At 38.7% G+C, this 19005-nt stretch overlaps 1 protein-coding gene across 3 annotated transcripts in view; it reads right to left on the bottom strand.

Annotated features, from left to right (window-relative positions):
• LOC103659680 (serine protease 58-like) overlaps positions 1-19005 on the bottom strand; it is a 194845-nt gene that overhangs the window by 43976 nt on the left and 131864 nt on the right. For 2 of the 3 annotated variants that reach the window (XR_005838082.1, XR_005838084.1), the window contains exon 4: positions 12794-12918. The gene's annotated coding sequence lies outside the window, so the exon portion shown is untranslated. Of the gene's footprint in view, positions 1-12241; positions 12297-12793; positions 12919-19005 lie in introns of those variants that run through there. The other variant, XR_005838083.1, reaches the window with a different exon arrangement.

The following is a 19005-nucleotide window of genomic DNA, read 5'->3' as shown; positions in this document are numbered from 1 at the left end:
TGCAACTCATCAAGTTTGCATATGTATTACCTTAAGAAACAAATAGTCAACATAGGTTTATTGAGCACTTTAGCATGTTTTTACCTCTGAACAACTGACCTTGCGGAGGTCATGATTTCTTGTCACATGAACCCCTATCACACCCTGCTATTCTTTGTTTAGAAAAGCAACACAGATCCCAACCATGTCTAAGAAGCTGGATTAAAAGGGTTCACTACCAACTGTAATCATTAAAGCTTGACTTTTCACTTCTCCCCAGTAAGAAGATAGCATAGAAACACAAACACATCATTTGAGTCAAACTGAGAAGACTAATTTTGATCATCAGAAGAGGCGATGTGGCAGAAATGGGAGATCGTCTTTGACAACTAAATTGAAGACTGACTTTGTCAACTGCTACCTGCTTCTTCACAGCTGCAAGGCTTCTGGGGAAAAGATTGTTCTGGGCTCTACAGAGTCCTCATGAGTTTCTGTATCTTCTGGGTGAAACTCAAAAAGATGGCCCCTATGGAACACAATTCCTACTCAGTCTCAGTCTTGGAGATAGGACTCTATATTGTGTGTGCGTCTCACGGCACCACTCTTTCCCTGCTGCTCACTGCGAAAGATCACATTGATCTCAAGTCTATCATTTGAGAAAAACATTCCCAACCTTAAAAAAAAAATGGCCTCAAATTTCAACTTGTGAATTTTTTTATGGTTGACTTATAAAGGGCTAAAGACTGAGGGGGAGCATGGGAGGGTTGGAATGGAAATACTGACTGCGTTCTGACCTTACTGGTGCTGACAAGCATCTACTCCACTTAAATTATACAGATGCAAACACGAGTCTTGCACTTTTGAGTTTCTTGTGGGGTTATTGGTGAGAGAGACAGCACACGTACTGACTTCACTGGAAATTCCCTGGTAAAAAGACCCTTGTTAATATTCTGAAAAGTGGGTCTTCAGGCTCTGATACTCTCACTGACCATCAAACTATGATGCATCCCTGACCAGTGTAACTTGTGAGAACTGAGAGAAACAAATCTCCTTGAACCACATGACCACCAAGGAGGAGGAAGCCCCTGCTAGCGTGTAGGTACTTCTCGGCGGGTACCCAGTGTGTAAGTCCAGGAAACAGCAAAGGCCTCTACACATGACCTGGTGTTCCCAAGTGTCTTCTGCCTTTAGACAACACTTCTTGGGAACTTGGATTGAAAAGCTTCCATTATTTTGCTCTTTCAGGAAATGATTCACGGTATTTCCAAAACCAACAGAATCTCTCTCATACAGCAGAATATTTGAATTCCCAAAGCAGGAATTGCTCTTTGCAGACCTCCACAGCCTCCTTATTCATTACATGTATGCCTGTTAGTCTCTTATATGCTAGTGATTCTGGCACTTCAGCCCCCAATAAAATGAAGAATATATCTTTAAAAGGTTCACTTTTTTAATTAAAAAAAAAAAAAAATCTCCGTTCTCCATGCAGTACATCCAGACTCTGGTTCTGTTTTCTAGGAGAGGGATTTTATGATGCAGAGGAGACATGTGTGGGGTAGTGGAAAAAACACCAGAGATCAGACTCATTAGATCTCAGGCCTGCATCTGTTATTTACTGGCAGTGGAACTCTAGGTTCCTCCTGTAACCCTTAAGCCTCAATTTCCTCCATTATAAGAATTGTCATGCTGGGGGCGCCTGGGTGGCACAGCAGTTAAGCGTCTGCCTTCGGCTCAGGGCGTGATCCCGGCATTATGGGATCGAGCCCCACATCAGGCTCCTCCACTGGGAGCCTGCTTCTTCCTCTCCCACTCCCCCTACTTGTGTTCCCTCTCTCACTGGCTGTCTCTATCTCTGTCAAATAAATAAATAAAATCTTTAAAAAAAAAAAAAGAATTGTCATGCTGCGTGCTGAAGGTTACCTGAGATCAGGAGACAATATTTGTAAAAGGGTTGTGAAAACCAAGATATCAAGCCAAATGATATCTGAATATTATTGTGAGGATAATTACTTGGAAACTGGACATTTTCTCACTTAAGGGCTAGGATACTACCTCTGTCTGCCTGTGGAGCAGAGTCCAGGGTCCTGGGCAAAGCATTCCAGTGCAGAATTCCTCTAAGTAGTTGGTGGTGTTGGTAATAGGATCTAGGCAGATGTTAGTGCCTGATCAGTAAACCTCTGCATGTGGTTTTCTGAAGAAAAGTTGGGCTGTACTGAGGCCCTTAGGTGCCAAGATGCTTTAGAAATATTCTGTCCTCTTCTTCTATATACTCTTATAGCTTGTCATATATACCTATACATTCTTATTGCTTGAATTTAGACATCCTGGAACTTGAAATTCTGCTATTAGAATTCCAACATCTTCAAAGTGGTTGGATCAAATTAGCAAAGGAGCAATGGTGCCATTTATATAACCAACTCAATTCATTCATACTCTCTGAGGTAGATGCTGGGTGTGCTGATCACAGGAGAAATGCTTATTGAACCAGCTTTCTGGGAGGTTGCTACAGAGGGCTCAATTCCTTCCTTCCCTGCCTAGGAATTGCTCTCAGCTGAAAGGGGCTCACAATGCCTAGACAATATGAGAGCAGGGAGGTCTGGCCCCCTGGGCTCCATTTAGGACATCTTTGAAGCACCATCCAGTTCCAGAGCTCTCTGTGGGATTGACTGAGGTCTTTGCCACAACTGCCCTCTGCCCAGTCTTGCTTCTCTTCCTTCCATACAGGTCATGTTCTGCCTATGCAGAAAAGAGTTAACTTAGCAGCCCAAGACTGTTATCCTTTGAAACATCTGCTTATAACTTTGGCCCTTGGCTGGGCTGGGAACTTGAGTTTCAGTAGGGTTTATATCATTCCCAGAACTGATAAGAGCAGCTTACTGTGCCTAAATTGTTGTAAAAACAACGTGGTGTATGCTAAACACCTCCTTTCCTTCTGGGAGTCTGGATTTTGGTATGTTCAAGGCCAAGGATACCTATGTGACCAATGTCCAATAAAAAACCTGGGCATGAATCTCTAATGAGCTTCCCTAGTGGACACCATTTTGCATGTGTTGCCACATAAGTTCTATGTGACTCCATGGGGAGAGGACTCTTGGAAGCTTGTGCTTGATTTCTTCAGGACTTCATCTCATGTGCCTTTTCCCCTTTGTTGGTTTTTCTTTATACCCTTTCGCTGTAATAACTTATATCTGTGAGTATAGCTATGTGCCAAGTCCTGTTAGTCCTCCTAGCGAATCACCAAACTCCCCGAAAAACTTTCTGCATGGAAATCTTCATTGTCTCAGAAAAGTTGGCCCAAACGACCCACTTCCTCACGGCTCCCCAAGACCTATTTTTCCCTGCAGCTCTGTTTCAGTTAATTGTACCACCGCTCTTCCAGTCTGCTAATCTTAGAATCTCACAATCAAAACTCTCCCACCCAACTACCTGATAACTCTTCCAAATATATCTCTATTATCCAAAGATATCTCTATTTTCAGCATCTCCTAAATATGTTCTCTACATTTTCACCCTCACCATAGCCATAATTTAGGCCATGATACTTTCCATCTAGGTAATCACATCAGTTCCCTAATTGTTCTCTTCCCAAACGCACTGATACACACGGCTGCCAAGTTCATTTTTTCTAATGTAAATCTTGGAATAAGTGAATTCTTTTTTTTTTAAGATTTTATTTATTTGTTTGACAGAGAGAGTGTGGGTGTGAGAGATAGAGAGAGAGTACAAGAAGGGGGACAGGCAGAGGGAAAGTGAGGAGACTCCCTGCTGATCAGAGAGCCTGACACAGGGCTCGATCCCAGAACCCCAGGATCATGACTTGAACTGAAGGCAGATGCTTTACTGATTGAGCCACCCAGGTGCCCCTGTTTTTTGTTTTTTAAAAAGATTTTTTTATTTTAGAGAGAGAGTGAGAGTGTGTGTGGATGAACAGGGGGAGGAGAGGAGGGGGAGACAGGGGAAGCAGACTCCCCACTGAGAACAGAGACAGGGGAAGCAGACTCCCCACTGAGAACAGACTCCCTCAATTGATCTCAGGATCCTGAGATCAAGACCCTGAGATCACCACCTGAGCTGAAACCAAGAGTCCGGCACAATCGACTGAACCACACAGGCGCCGCATGTGAATTTTTAACTTTGAAGCCAAACTAAAACAAAAGAAATCAGTCTTTTCTCATTGATTTTGGAATAATGTTAAACTTCTTAGCAAGGCATTCAAGGCCCTGAGAAACTGGCCTCAGCCACTAAGCCAGTCTTATTCTTTCCCTCTCATTGGGTTAAACCTCACACTGTTAACTGAACAAGTTTTGGTTTTTTGCCTCCTTTTTCCTTTGTTTATGTTATTAATTCCTTTGCAAAATGTCCCTTACCCATCTTCTCTTATCAAGGTTCTATCACCATTTTAAATGCCAAACTTCTTTTGAGAAGCCTCCTCCATAAAACTTTCCCAGTCTGCCTCCTTAAGGCAGAATTCAAGTCTTACCCTCAGCTCTTCTACAGCAAAAATGATTACTGTGTCTCTACCCTCTTTGATGCGTGTCTCTGAAAATAATAAGGCTTCCTCTCCTTTCTCCTTTGAGCTGAATCAATAGATTTGGCTAAACAAGAGCAAGAGAAAATTATTAAGCAGGAGTTCTTAATCCTTATGGGATAGAGAATCATTTATAATTTATAAACTGTAGGCTCTGGGCCAGTGGTCTTTAAATGTTCTGGTTTATGTGCCCCCAAACAAATGTGAACACATACTTCAATTTCATATGTACTTGTTATATACATGTACATTGTACCAACATTTTCCATACATTGTAGAACAGACATAAATAGTGATGTTCAAAAGATGAGATAAAAAGTAGGTGCAGGAAGTTCTAATATTTCCATGCCATGGCCCAGTGACTCCCCATACATTGAGTTGCGTGCACTCCTTTTTGGAGAACCTGCTTCCCACTCCCAGGACTGTGTGCTTAATTTCCCCTTTGTGAATCAAAAGACTTTTCTTTTTTTCCAGTTGTGTTACACGTAAAGCTAGGAAATATAATTTCTCTGTGGCTGGGGTGCAAAAGGTTTATCTTTCTCAAGGGAAAGGTGAATTTCACCAGCAGTGAAGGTCCTGGTGGTTTACCTGCCCTTTGTGGCCAGAGATTATCCAAAGGACATCTGAGTCTTATTTTGATTAGAGAAGGCAGCTATTCAGACAGTCCCTAAAGACTTCTGGTATTGTTTTTGTTGGGTGGTTGTGTGTCCAAACCACACCTCTGATATGCTGTATGATTAGAAAGACTTTTCAAAGTCTGGGTTGGGCTGCAGGCAGGTTGAGGCAAAATGTTTTTCCCTTAGTAATGGCAGATCTAGCTTGATAATGCACAACTTTAAGTTGCCGAGTGACCTTAAAAATGTGAAGCTCTCAGCTCACTTTGCTGTCACAATAGACTTTTGAGCAATCCAAGCAGAAAAAAAAATGCAAGTGCAAGAAATATGTAAAGGGGGTGTGTGCATAAAAATAACTATAGAAAGTTTTTGGAAAATATGGTCAAATGCATATTAGCATCAAGCATAAACTTGAGAATAGGACACAGAGTGAGGTTCAAAACACAAGTATGTTACAAAAGAACATTTACACAACTTTGGATTAAATATCTTTGAATTTGAATTATTAGGGAAAGAGCCAAAAAGACAGAAAATTGCTGTTGTACGATAAATCTTTGGGCCGGTATCCCAGAACATTTTCTCCGCACAACTCTAAAGTGATTGCATTAATATTGACATCATCTGGAACTTTTGTAGTTACAAATGGACGCTCTTTCTACTTCTACAAACAAGGCTTACTGGAAACCACTACACTGAAAGTCATTAAAACATACCACAATGACTCCAAAAGGCAAGCTGAGCATCATTAATTGCCGTTTCACACACATCCCACACACCCCACACAACAGAGGTAATGATGGGCTGCAGTTCACATTCTAGCTCTGAGTCTGATGTTTCAAATCCAATCACCAGCCCACCACTAGGGATGGGCAGTTTGGGGTTTATAGCAAAATGCACCTTTCCCTGGGGGAGATTTCATTTCATTGAAGGCCGAAAGAAATGAGGCAGAAAGGGAATATAATTGATTGCTTTCTTCTCCTCAGCTGTGCTGCTATAGTCTCCATCTACCCGGGTTCCTCAGGCATTAGACTTTGCCTTGTATGCCGCTCCATTCTCACATTGCTCCAGGGAAGGGGGAAGCAGAGAGGAAGTGGAGAAAAACCCGTCAGACTTTCTGACAATCACTCCAGTGCATGATGAAGTAGATGCAGACCATAAGGGTGCAGTTAGAGGCTGCCTGGTCATCGTGTTCTTGCACAGCAAAGCTTGGGTGCCCATAAACAAAGGTACATCACGTTGTACAGGTAATTAATAGAGATGTATCTGCCTTTTCTGCAAGTGTTTGAGGAATTTAAGAGTGAACTGTAACTCATACAATAGTTGATGTTTCTGGAAATGCTACAGGTATCTTGGAACGCAACTAGTCAGTTAACACAGAAAAAGTTTAAAAAAGAAATGACTTTTTATGTCTCTCTGGAGTGGAGTTATAGTATTTTAAGATCTTCTGTTCTGTTGATCTTAGATCAAATCAGAAATGAAGAAAGCACCTCATTTATTCAGTAGCTGGTGAACCAAGAGAAGGGATACACCAAGATTTATAAGTTTCCCCCTAATTCTAGGAAAATAGGAATATTTGATATTTGTAATTCAGGATACCTGGACAAATGGTTCAACATTCAGTTTACTAATAGGATGCAAAGTTGCTAATAATAAAGGAAACACCAAACAGAAGTATAGATTGTAACTAAGTGGTGAGACTGCAACTAAGAGAGATCAGCAATATGGGAATATTTTTTTTCTGACACCAAGATAAATCTTGAAGCAGGAGTCCTCATCCAGCCAGTCAGAACTTGCCGGTGGCTTTTAAGATCCCCTCAGTAGAACTGTTAGCCATTTGTTGTTACTGTGCTGCTTTTTTCATTCACTGTCCATCCTCAACACCCTCTCTCTATGCTTTAGGAAAGAGAAGACAACCTAGAGTGACACCTCTTCATATACTCTTCATGGACTCAGACTGACCGAACTCAACCTCCACATCTCTTTTTCCAGCAGCTGTTAGGGCCTTTGAGAAAAGAAAAGTAACTCCTCACACAAAACTCAACTTACAATTCTGGGTTCAGTCAGGAAAACAGAAACCATGGTCAGTATTTCAAACATGAGGGATTTAATACAGGGAGTCGTTTACAAAGTGTTGGAAGGGCTGAAGCAGCAAAAGGAAGAAGGGGAGATATACAGAGTTCGGAAAGCTGCCTGTTCCTGCCCCTGGGCAGCTATAGATGTGGTCAATTCAGGGACTGGAATTGTCAGAAATTTCCCTCCGTGGCTAGGGCTATAAACAATAAAAAGATTCTGTTGCTGCCTGGGGAGCTGGAACCTGCAGCCCCACTGCCCCCTCCACCACTCTTGCATTTACAAGTAGAACACTTCTCCCTTCCTCTGACCTCTGATCTTTCCCCGTGCCTGCCATTGGCAGATGCCCACAGTCGTTCACTGGCAGGGAGTCTGAGAAACGTAATTTGCAGGCTTCAGGCCCCAAGGAATACAGAACAGATTACAAAAGTTTAAGTATAAAGCTGAAAAACAACAGATAAATAATCAACGCAGTCAGGCAACTTGCTCTAAACCAAAGCCTCCTAAACTTTCTTTTAGTTCATAGCATATATAGAAATTGGGATAAACGGGAGGATATTTGAGGACTTCTACATGGGGCTTAGTAAAACCATCTATTACATTTTATTTAAATTATAATTCTGATGAATAAGTATAATGCAAAATATAAGGGAAGTTATTAGATACTGAATTTGTCTGAAATTTCCAAATAAAATGTTTAATTTGATAAACTTGAGTTTGCCTCCTTAAACAGGACATTTTATGTGTGATTTATTCTTGAAATGGCTACATGTAATTCTTAACAATGCTCTTTAATAAAGAGCTCTTCAAATTGTTGATAGTCACTATTAATAAGAAATTGTTCGCAAATGGGTGACAGAAAAAATAAAAAAACTTAAAATAACAACTCAGAAATGCACTACTGTTGTAAACATAAAAACTAATAGCTCTTCCTTTCCTTCACTGACAAACATAATGTTGACATTTCTTGTGATGACACAGTTTTTGAATTCTATAAAAAATTTTCAAATTCATTTCATGTGTTTCTATCACACATGCATTGTCAGTATGGTTACTCTGCAGCTAGCTTGGATGTCCCTAAAATGACACATTGGTTGCTAATAGGACCATTGACTAAATGTGAAAATAGAGATTTAGGGCAAATGCTGGCTCGGGAGCTACACTGGTCAGAAGCCCCTGCCCAAGCTGCCCAATTCCACTTTCTCTGCCTCTTGGGCACCCACAGCACAAACTCCCCCAACAGGACCAGAGCCTCCTCATTCATGTTAAGTCCATGTTGGTATCCTCTCAGTGGCCCTACTGAAAGAGGTGCCAGGTAGAAAAGCACCGCTTTGACTACAATCCCTGCATCGTGGCAGAGTGGGGATAAAAGATATTGTTCTGCTTGCCACCTGTGGGAGTCTTGGGGCACACTGTCACACCCCACTCCACTAAAGCATCAGTGTCTAGAATACAATTAGATCCATTCACAGGGCATAAGTTGGGCAGCTCTACCTCAAGAAACACATGGGTTTACCTACTGTGGGTTTCAAAAGTTTATTTGAGTCTAGCTCTGCTCGGAACTCCTTTTGCTGATTTCTAAAAACCTACACTTATTCTCAATATACAGAGATAGACATTGACAAAAATTCTGAACAGATTTCTATATCTTTGTAGCAGAATTTTGCATTGCAGCTTTGAAATAAGAATGCTGGAAAACTATCCATTGGTTAGTGTGGTTGGCAGCTCTAACTTGCCTCCCAATGATCCTTCTTCCTGGTATTCATGCCTGTGAGTGTGGGCTGGACCTAGTGGTTTGCTTCTCATGAAAAAATACAGCAGTGACGGGATGTCACCACCAGGATTAGGCACCAACAGGACACTTGCTTGCATCTTGTTTACTTTCTTTTGGTCTCTCACTTGCTCACTCTGATTGAAGCCAGTTGCCATGTTATGAACTGCCCTAGAGGAGGCCCTCATGGCAAGAAACCAAGAGAAATCTTCAGTCAACAGCCAGAGAAGAACTGAGACCCTTAGTCCAAGAGCCTGGAGGAACTGAATCCTGCCAACAACCATGTCAGTGAATTTGGATGCAGATCTTCCCCATTTGAACCTTGAAATGACTGCAGTCCTAGTCAATGACTTGATTACAGCTTTGTAAGAAACCCTGAGACAGGAGATCCGAGCTAAACTGTACCCAGATTCCTGACCATAGAAATTGTGAGATAATATTTGTTGCTTTAAACTGCTAAGTTTGGGGCTAGTTTGTTCCTCGGCAGAATAGTTGGGAAAGACATCTAGGAGAGCACCTTTTTGAGGGGAAGGGCATAATCAGTTTGTGAGTATACTCTCTCTTTGCCTTTTCTCTTGCTCTTGGGTAAAAAGTATGCAGACCTGATGGCTAGAGTTCTGGAAACCATCTCAGAGCATACAGATGAGTGTCTCATTTTAAGAATGGCATGAAAATAATTTCTCATATTATAATCACTCCTGTGCTTAAATATAGAGAGTAGAATGGAAAGCAGAATCATTCTAAGTAAACTTTTCTTTCTTTGCCCTTGCCCTCTCTCATATAGCTAAATTTGCAGAAGTTAAAGGTACATTATGATATATCCCTCTGCGTTTAACCTGTCTTCATCTACCACTTCAGAAAGCCATCAATTTCTATTGTATATCTACATGACCAGAGATTTCTTTAAAAGGGTTAAAAATTCCCAAAAGCCAATAGTACTTTGCAAGGTAATCCTAGGAGTTAAGGGTATTATTTTTGCATTTTATGTAGTATGCGTACTTATGTGTGCTAGGCAGTGAACGATAGAAATGGGGAAGGGTTGCCTTACTAGCAGTGGCCCTATCCATCCCTGAACTCCTTAACTATTGGCTTAGATCCATTGAGTTTGCCAGGTTAGTTCAACTGTGATAACCTGACCCAGCCACTAGGTGACTCCTATTGTCCAGGTACATTCTGACACTAGGGGTACATTTAAGAGGTGCAGGAAGTTAGGTAAGCATCAGGTGACTGTTCAGATGGAGCAGGAATGGCTCCCGAAGCATGAGACTGTGAAGAAAGTTGTCCCAATCTCAAGCCAAAATTGGGATTAGCCACACAATGTTAGAACTCAAAGACATCATTGAGAGAGCATCTCAGAGGCAAGCAATATTTACTTGTGAATTCAAGGAATACAAAAAAGTTTATAGGTTTCAGTTTCCCTCTTCCAAAATGAAAAGTTTTTTTAGGTCTCATGGAGAAATGTAAAATCTTAGAACTTACATCACCCAATTCATTGAATTGAAAAACATCAATGAGGAGTGATATTGCTTTCTAGACATGAAAATGTTAATATATAGGCATATTTATAAAGCCACTCTCTAAAGGCAGCTTTATAATTTTTCATCTTGAAGTGATACTTCAAGCTGTATTGCAAAGGTAGGTAATGATTCCTGGATTGGGACTGATTATCACTGATGACTGTCATTTTACAAGTGGGAAAACTGAGGATGAGAAAGATCCAGAGATTTGCCCAAAGTCACGGTGCTGATGATATCTCTAGGCCTTCCACCAAGTCCTTTGACTTTCCAAATCCGGCACTACTTTAGGAAATTTAGGAGGGGGTCAGTGTAGAGTGGTTTGGAACTTGAGTGACTATTAGTTGCCTATAAAACGTTTTGTATTGGACAATTATTTTTACTTAATTGTGACACCAACTACTGTTAATTCATTTTTTAATAATTAAGTTAAAATTGATAAAGTGGGTTCTCCCTCTCCGTCTACCTCTCCCCTCACTCATGCTCTCTCTCTCTCTCACTCTTTCTCGCAAATAAATAAATAAATAAATAAATAAATAATTTAAAAAGTCTTTAAAAATTTGATAGTGTTTGGGTTTGTTAGGTTTTGATAGCCTTCATTCCAGTGGTCATGGGCTCAGAAGTCCTGTTTCTAGGGAAGGAAGCAGAATGGATCTTGAAGATAACCCGCTGTTTTTGCCACAACACACTTGGCTCTGTGTGGAAAGCTTTTATTTGCTTCTCTGCTTCGCAAACTCTAGTTCATCCCTATAGGTTTAGCTCAATTATCATCCTTCCTGCAAAGCCTTCTCTCTGTTTTCTCACTGGGTATTACAAATCCTTCTATCTTGACACTTTCTTGTTATTCATTTAGCCAGTTTTAAGTCCCTCCGTATGTCAGACATTATTCTGGGACCTGGGGATTTAGCAGTGACCAAAACAAAGTCCTTTCCTTTACAAAGCTTATCGCATCAGAATTTAGTATCCTTTGTACTCTAAGACTGTTTCAAATTGAGATAAGAAGGGCAATATTCAAACTTCAAGCAGTTTTATTCCCAACTAAACGTACAAATCTATTATCCAGGATTAATATAAAATAATTGGATAAGGCTTCAAAAGTACTTCATATTCTTTCCTATTAATCACAAAGGTAATATTTGTGATTTATAAATCATCTCTTTTAGGGAGTCATGGACCTTGGAAGGACCTTGGGGATTATTTAATTAAACCACTTCAGTTCAGATGAGAAGTCTGAGAATGGAATCACAAGATTTTATTTGCTCAGGATTATGTTAATATCAGGGCTAGAAGTAGAATCCAAGAATATTGATTCTTATGCAGGTTCCTTTGATGTGTTGCATTTTGTGAAAAAGTATCACACTGAAAAATATAATTTAGTTACGTTTACAAAATCATCCTTTCCAGGGGCGCCTGGGTGGCACAGCGGTTGGGCGTCTGCCTTCGGCTCAGGGCGTGATCCCGGCCTTATGGGATCGGGTCCCACGTCAGGCTCCCCCCCTATGAGCCTGCTTCTTCCTCTCCCACTCCCCCTGCTTGTGTTCCCTCTCTCACTGGCTGTCTCTATCTCTGTCGAATAAATAAATAAAATCTTAAAAAAAAAAATCATCCTTTCCAAAAATTATAGCATTAAGATTCAGGTAAAAAAAGTATTCCAAGGGGCGCCTGGGTGGCGCAGTCGTTGAGCATCTGCCTTCTGCTCAGGGCGTGATCCCGGCGTTCTGGGATCGAGCCCCATATCGGGCTCCTCTGCTGGGAGACTGCTTCTTCCTCTCCCACTCCCCCTGCTTGTGTTCCCTCTCTTGCTGGCTGTCTCTCTCTCTCTGTCAAATAAATAAATAAATAAAGTCTTTAAAAAAAAAAGTATTCCACGAATAGGGATATGTTAGTGTGTGTGTGATAGTGTTAAGGACATTTTTTAGTTCCAGTATGTGGGGGGAAAAAAGGGTATAAATAATTTGAATGTACACATATTGGAGAATGGTAATACAGAGTTGTAAAATGTCAAGTTACATTGTAAGTGTGACAGATGACATATCACAATAAGGCGTACACAGCCCTTTCCTAAAATTTTATGGATTCCATTAGAGATCTTTATGTTAATTTGAGATCTGTGACAGTGCGCACACACACACTCAAAAACCTGGAAATAAATGTTTTAATTGAAAACTGATGTAAAAATAATGCCATTATGCACAGTTTTCAGCAACCACTGAACTCTAACACACATCCTTGCTCTTTGAACCTTCGTTCTCACACACCAACAGATGCAGTCTAAACACACGCCCCCACCTTCACACCTACGCATTCAGCCACTCACCTGTCCCTCACACACAGTTCTGACACATTAGTTCCATTTCCTTCATCTGTGGGAGGTAACACCAAGGAGAAATGAAAGTCAGGAGCACAGATGTATCATGTACAAATGTGCGTATTACACAAAGCCTGTGGAAAAAAGCTTTGAATGAAACAGCAATAATTTATTTCAGAATAATTAACTTCAGTAAAATCAGTGAATATATAGCCAGCTCCTTCAGCTTAAACTCATGAGACTAGAAAGGGAGACTGTGATTCAGAGTTTAATCCAATCCAATTTGATAACAATATATTTACACAAACACAATACGTTGATAATTTCCTGAGGAAAAGGGCTTAAAATAGTACTATTAAATTAGTTCTAATAGTCCTAAAAAGAAGAAAATAGTAGTTTTATTTCTTTTTTCGAGGTTTTTTGGCTTTTGCTTACATCTTCTTTTATTTTTTTTTATACTAAGTGTACTCTTTAATCCCCATCCCCTGTTTCCCCTATACCCCCACCCACCTTCCCTCTGGTAACCATCAGTTTGTTCTTTATAGTCTAAGAGTCTGTGTCTTGGTTTGCCTCTTTCTCTCTCTCTTTTCTTTCCTTTGATCATTTGTTTTGTTTCTTAAATTCCACATATGCGTGAAATCATATTATATTTGTCTTTCTCTGACTGACTTATTTCCCTTAGCATAATACGCTTTAGCTGCATCCATGTTGTTGCAAATGGCAAGATTTCATTCTTTTTTTATGGCCAAATAATATCTATATTTATCTATATCTATCTCCCATATCTTCTTTATCCCATTCATCAATTGATGGACACTTGTCTGCTTCCATAATTTGGCTATTATTAAGAATGCTGCTTAAACATAAGGGTGCATGTATCCCTTGGAATTGTTTTTATATTTTTTGGGTAACTACCCAATAGTGTGATTACTGGACCATAGAGTAGTTCTATTTTTAACTTTTTGAGGAAGCTCGATACTGTTTTCCAGAGTGGCTGCACCAGTTTACAGTCCCACCAATAGTGTACCAGGGTTCCTTTCTCTCCACATCCTTGCTGACACCTGCTGTTTGATTTTTTTATTTTACCCATTCTGACAGGTATGAGGTGACAGCTTATTATAGTTTTGATTTGTATTTCCCTGGTGATGAGTGATGTTGAGCATCTTTTCTTGTGTATTTTGGCCATCTATCTTTAGATCTTCTTTGGAGAAATGTCTGTTCATGTCTTCTGCTCATTTTTGAATTGGATTATTTGTTTTTTGAATATTGAGTTGTATCAGTTATTTATATATTTTGGAGACAAACCCTTTTTGGATATATCATTTGCAAATATCTTCTCCCATTCAGTAAGTCTTTTAGTTTTGTTGGTTGTTTCCTTTGCTGTACGGAAGTTTTCTATTTTGATATAGTCCCAATAGTTTATTTTTGCTTTTATTTCCCTTGTCTCAGGAGGGAATATCTAGAAAAATGTTGCTACAGCCATGTCAGAGATTACTGCTTGTGCTATCTTCAAGGATTTTTATGGTTTCAGGTCTCACATTTTGGTATTTAATCCATTTTGAGTTTATTTTTGGGTATGGTGAAAGAAAGTGGTCCAGTTTCATTCTTTTGTATGTTGCTGTCCAGTCTTCCCAACACCACTTGTTCAAGAGAGTTTTTCCCATTGTATATTCACTCTTCCTTTGTTGAAGATTAATTGACCATGTAGCTGTGGATTTATTTTTGGATTTTCTGTTCTATTCTTTTGATTTATGTGTCTATTTTTATGCCAGTACCATATTGTTTTAATTACTACCACTTTGTAATATAACTTGAAATCTGGAATTGTGATACTTCCAGTTTTTTCTTTTTCAAGATCGCTTTGGCTACTCGAGGTCTTTGGTGGTTCCATATAAATTTTAGGATTATTTAGTTCTAGTTCTGTGAAAGATGCTGTTGGTATTTTGATAGGGATTGCATTAAATCTGTAGATTGCTTTAGGTAGTAGAGACACTTCAACAATATTCTTTCTTCCAACCCATGGAATGTCTTTCCATTTCTTCGCATTGTCTTGATTTTTTTCATCAGTGCTTTGTAGTTTTCAGAGTACAAGTCTTTCACCTTTTGGATTAAGTTTATTCCTATTTTATTGTATTTGGTGCAATTGGAAATGGAATTGTTTTCTTAATTTCACTTTCTGCTGCTTCATTATTAGCGTATAGGAATGCAACAGATTTCTGCACATTGATTTTGTATCCTGTGACTTTACCGAATTAATTTATCAGCTTTAGTGGTTCTTTTGGTGTAGTCTAGGGTTTTCTATACAGTATCATGTCACCTGCAAATAACGAGAGAGTTTTACTTCTTCCTTACCAATTGGATGCCTTTTATTTCTTTATTTTGTCTAATTGTTGTGGCTAGGACTTCCAGTAATATGTTCAATAAAAGTAGTGAGAGTGGACATGCTTGTCTTGTTCCTGACCTTAGGGAAAAAGCTCTCACTTTTTCACTATTGATGTCTGTGCGTTCTCCTGTAAGGCCTTTATTATGTTAAGGTAAACCTACTTTGCTGAGTGTTTTTATCATGAATGGATGTTATACTTTGTCAAATGCCTTTTCTGCATCTATTGAAATGATCATATGGTTTTTATCCTTTCTCTTATTGATATGACATATCACTTTGATTTGTGAATATTGAACCACTATTGCATCCCAGGAATAAATATCACTTGATATGGTATATGATTTTTTTAATGTATTGTTGGATTAAGTTTGCTAATATTGACAATTTCTGCATATATAATAATGCGAGTTATTGGCATATATTTCTCTCTCTCTCTCTCTTTTTTTTTTTTTTTTTGATGGTGTCTTTTTCTGGTTTTGGTATTAAGGTGATACTGGACTCATACAATGAACTTGGAAGTTTTCCCGACTCTTGTATTTTTGGGGGGGATAGTTTGAGAAGAATAGGTATTAACTCTTCTTTAAATGTTTGGTTGAATTCATCTATGAAGCTGTCTGGTCCTGAACTTTTGTTTTTTGGGAGTTTTTTGATTACTAATTCAATTGCATTGCTGTTAATTGGTTTGTCCAAATTTTCTTTTTCTTCTGCTTTAGTTTTGGTAATTTATATGTTTCTAGGAATTTATCCACTTCTTCTAAGTTGTCCAATATGTTGGCATATTGGTTTTCATGATTCTATTATAATTGTTTGTATTTCTGTGGTGTTGGTTGTTACTTCTCCTCTTTTATTTGTGATTTTGTTTATTTAGGTTCTCTCTCTCTCTCTTCTATTTGTGATAGGTCTGGTTAGAGGTATATCAATTTTGTTAATCTTTTCAAAAGACCAGTTCCTGTTTTCATTGATCTGTTCTATTGTGTTTTTTTAGTTTCTATATCATTTATTTCTGCTCTAATCTTTATTATTTCCTTCCTTCTGTTGGTTTTGGTTTTGTTTGTTGTTCTTTTTCTAGCTCCTATAGGTGTAAAGTTAGGTTGTTTACTTGAGATTTTTCTTGCTTCTTGAGATAGGCCTGTATTGCTATAAACTTCCCTCTTAGAACCACTTTTGCTGTATTCCAAAGATATTGGGCCATTGTGTTTTCATTTTCATTTGTTTCCATGTAATTTTTTATTTCTTCTTTGACTTCTTGGTTGACCCAACATGTTATTTAACCTCTATTTATTTGTGGTCTTTCCAGATTTTTTCTTGTGGTTGATTTCTGGTTTTATAACACTATGGTTGGAAAAGATGCATCATATGACTTTGATTTTTAAAAACTTGTTGAAACTTGTTCTGTGACCTAATATGTAATGTATTCTGGAGAGTGTTCCATATGTACTTGAAAAGAATGTGTATTTTTCTGTTTTAGGATGGAATGTTCAGAATATTTCCGTTAAAACTATCTAGTCCAGTGTGTCATTCAAAGCCACTGTTTCCTTGTTAATTTTCTGTTTGGATGATCTGGCCGTCAATGTGAATGAGGTATTAAAGTCCCCTACTGTTATTGTATTACTATTGATTATTTTGTTTATGTTTGTTATTAATGTTTTATGTATTTGGGTGCTGCCATGTTGGGTACATAAATATTTACAAATTGTTATATCCTCCTGTTGGATTGTCCCCTTTACTATTATATAGTGTCCTTCTTTGTCTCTTGTTACAGTCTTTGTTTTAAAGTTATTTTGTCCAATAAAAGTATTGTTACCCTGGTTTTCTTCTGACATCAATTTGCATGATAAATGTTTCTCTATCCCCTCACTTTCAATCTGTAGGTGTCTTTAGGTCTAAAATGAGCCTCCTGTAGGCAGCATATAGATGGGTTTTGTTTTTTTATCTACTCTGTCACTCACCTTACGTATTTTTCTTTTCCCTTTTCCTTTTCTTTTTCTTTTTTTTTAGAAAGAGTACGAGCAGGGGTGAGAGGCAGAGGGAGAGGGAGAGAGAGAATCTTAAGCAGGCTCCATGCTCAGTTCATGGCCCAATGAGGGGCTTGATCTTATGACCCTGAGATCATGACCTGACTGAAATCGAGTGTGATGCTTAATTGACTGAGCCACTGAGGCTCCCCTGTCACCCTATGTCTTTTGATTGGAACATTTAATCCATTTATATTCAAAGCAATTACTAATAAGTATGTACTTATTGCCATTTTGTTACTCATTTTTGAGCTGTGTTTGTAGTTCTTCTCTTTTCTTTTCTTCTTTTGCTCTCTTCTTTCACAGTTAGTTGACAGACACTTAACCAACTGAGCCACCAAGGCATTTCAACTAAGTACAATCTTAAATGAATTCTAGAAAGCACCTATTTCTTTTAACTCATCTCATCTAAGTTTATTAGGTTGGAAGTATAAACTTGGAATTTATTTACTGTATTTTATTGTTAAAGGGTTACTTTTCTAAGAATGATTCACCCTCATTTGATCATTTCTCCATATGAAAGTTCTAAGGAATGTAGGAAGCATTATTTGAGCTAAGAATTATATTTTCAACTAAAGATATATAAAAGAATCTTAATTGATGAATTACAGTCTGTTCCATGTTGAGGAGAGCTGCCCTAAATCAAATATGACATATTTAGGCAATTAGATGTCCCAGAAAATCTGGGGCAGTCTAATTTTAGATATCTGGTGTTGTTACCAATCCTATAAAACATTTTTGAGCATGTATCACCAATATATGTATATTTATTTATATATCTATGTACTAATATGTATATGAACCAACATGTGCACATTATAAAACATACACTTAAAAAGAAAAAATTTTAAAAGATTTTATGTATGTATATATATATATATGTATTTATTTATTTATTTTAGACAGAGGGGGAGAGAGAGAGCACTTGAGCAGGGGGAGGGGCAGAGGGAAAGGGAGAGAATCTCAAGCAGACTCTGCATTGAATGTGGAGCCTGCTGTGGGGCTCAATCTCATGACCCTGAGATCACAACCAGAGCTGAAACCAAGAGTCAGACACTTAACTGACTGAACCATCCAGGCACCCCCCCAAAAAGAAATTTTTAAAGGATGAGCTGAACTAATTACAAATACAAGTTTTAATACTCACTACTTACACCCTCCTAGGGCTCATGCACACACAACATGAAAATCATTGCCTAGTCAGTAATAGAGTCTAGGCTAGAAATCAGGTCTCCTGACTTATAGTTCAGTGGCCTTTCCCCTTAATTACATTGCCTTTCATTTTTCTAATGCCCCATGTAGCTAAAGTCTTGTTCTAGACAAGATGGAGTAGGTGCATCCCATTTTAAACCTCCTGCTAGTAACAATAACAATACCAAAAAACCCTGAACAAAATATACAAGCCATTTACCAGAAGATCTGAAAAGTGGGAAAAAAGTGAATTAGCTAGACATCTTGAGACTTGAGGAATGACCTGGTGGTGCATTTCCTGGGCTTTTTTCTTGCCCTCAATATATCTAGGTCTGTATGCTAAAAATATTTGTAATCTGGAAACAAAAGTGGGCAGCGACAGAAAAGCAAAGAAACAAAAACAAACAAACAAAAACAGCAACAACATCAAATATAAGAAAATCTTATTTCTCTAGCCAAAGGACTGGGAAAGGAGAAGCCCAATAGAACAGAAACTTCTTAACTGTATGTGGTAGGCAGAATTCTAAGATGTAGCCCCCAAGTTTCCTACCATTGAGTCCTTGCCCTACCTAGAACTGTGAATTTGATGGACATGACCTCTGGGGTTAGGCTATGTTTTATGGCATGGTGGA

Source organism: Ursus maritimus, unplaced genomic scaffold (genome assembly GCF_017311325.1).
Source record: "Ursus maritimus isolate PB19 unplaced genomic scaffold, ASM1731132v1 scaffold_1, whole genome shotgun sequence".
Lineage (NCBI taxonomy): Eukaryota > Metazoa > Chordata > Mammalia > Carnivora > Ursidae > Ursus > Ursus maritimus.
Note: the sequence above shows the minus strand (reverse complement) of the source record. Positions and strands in the feature narration are given on the sequence as shown.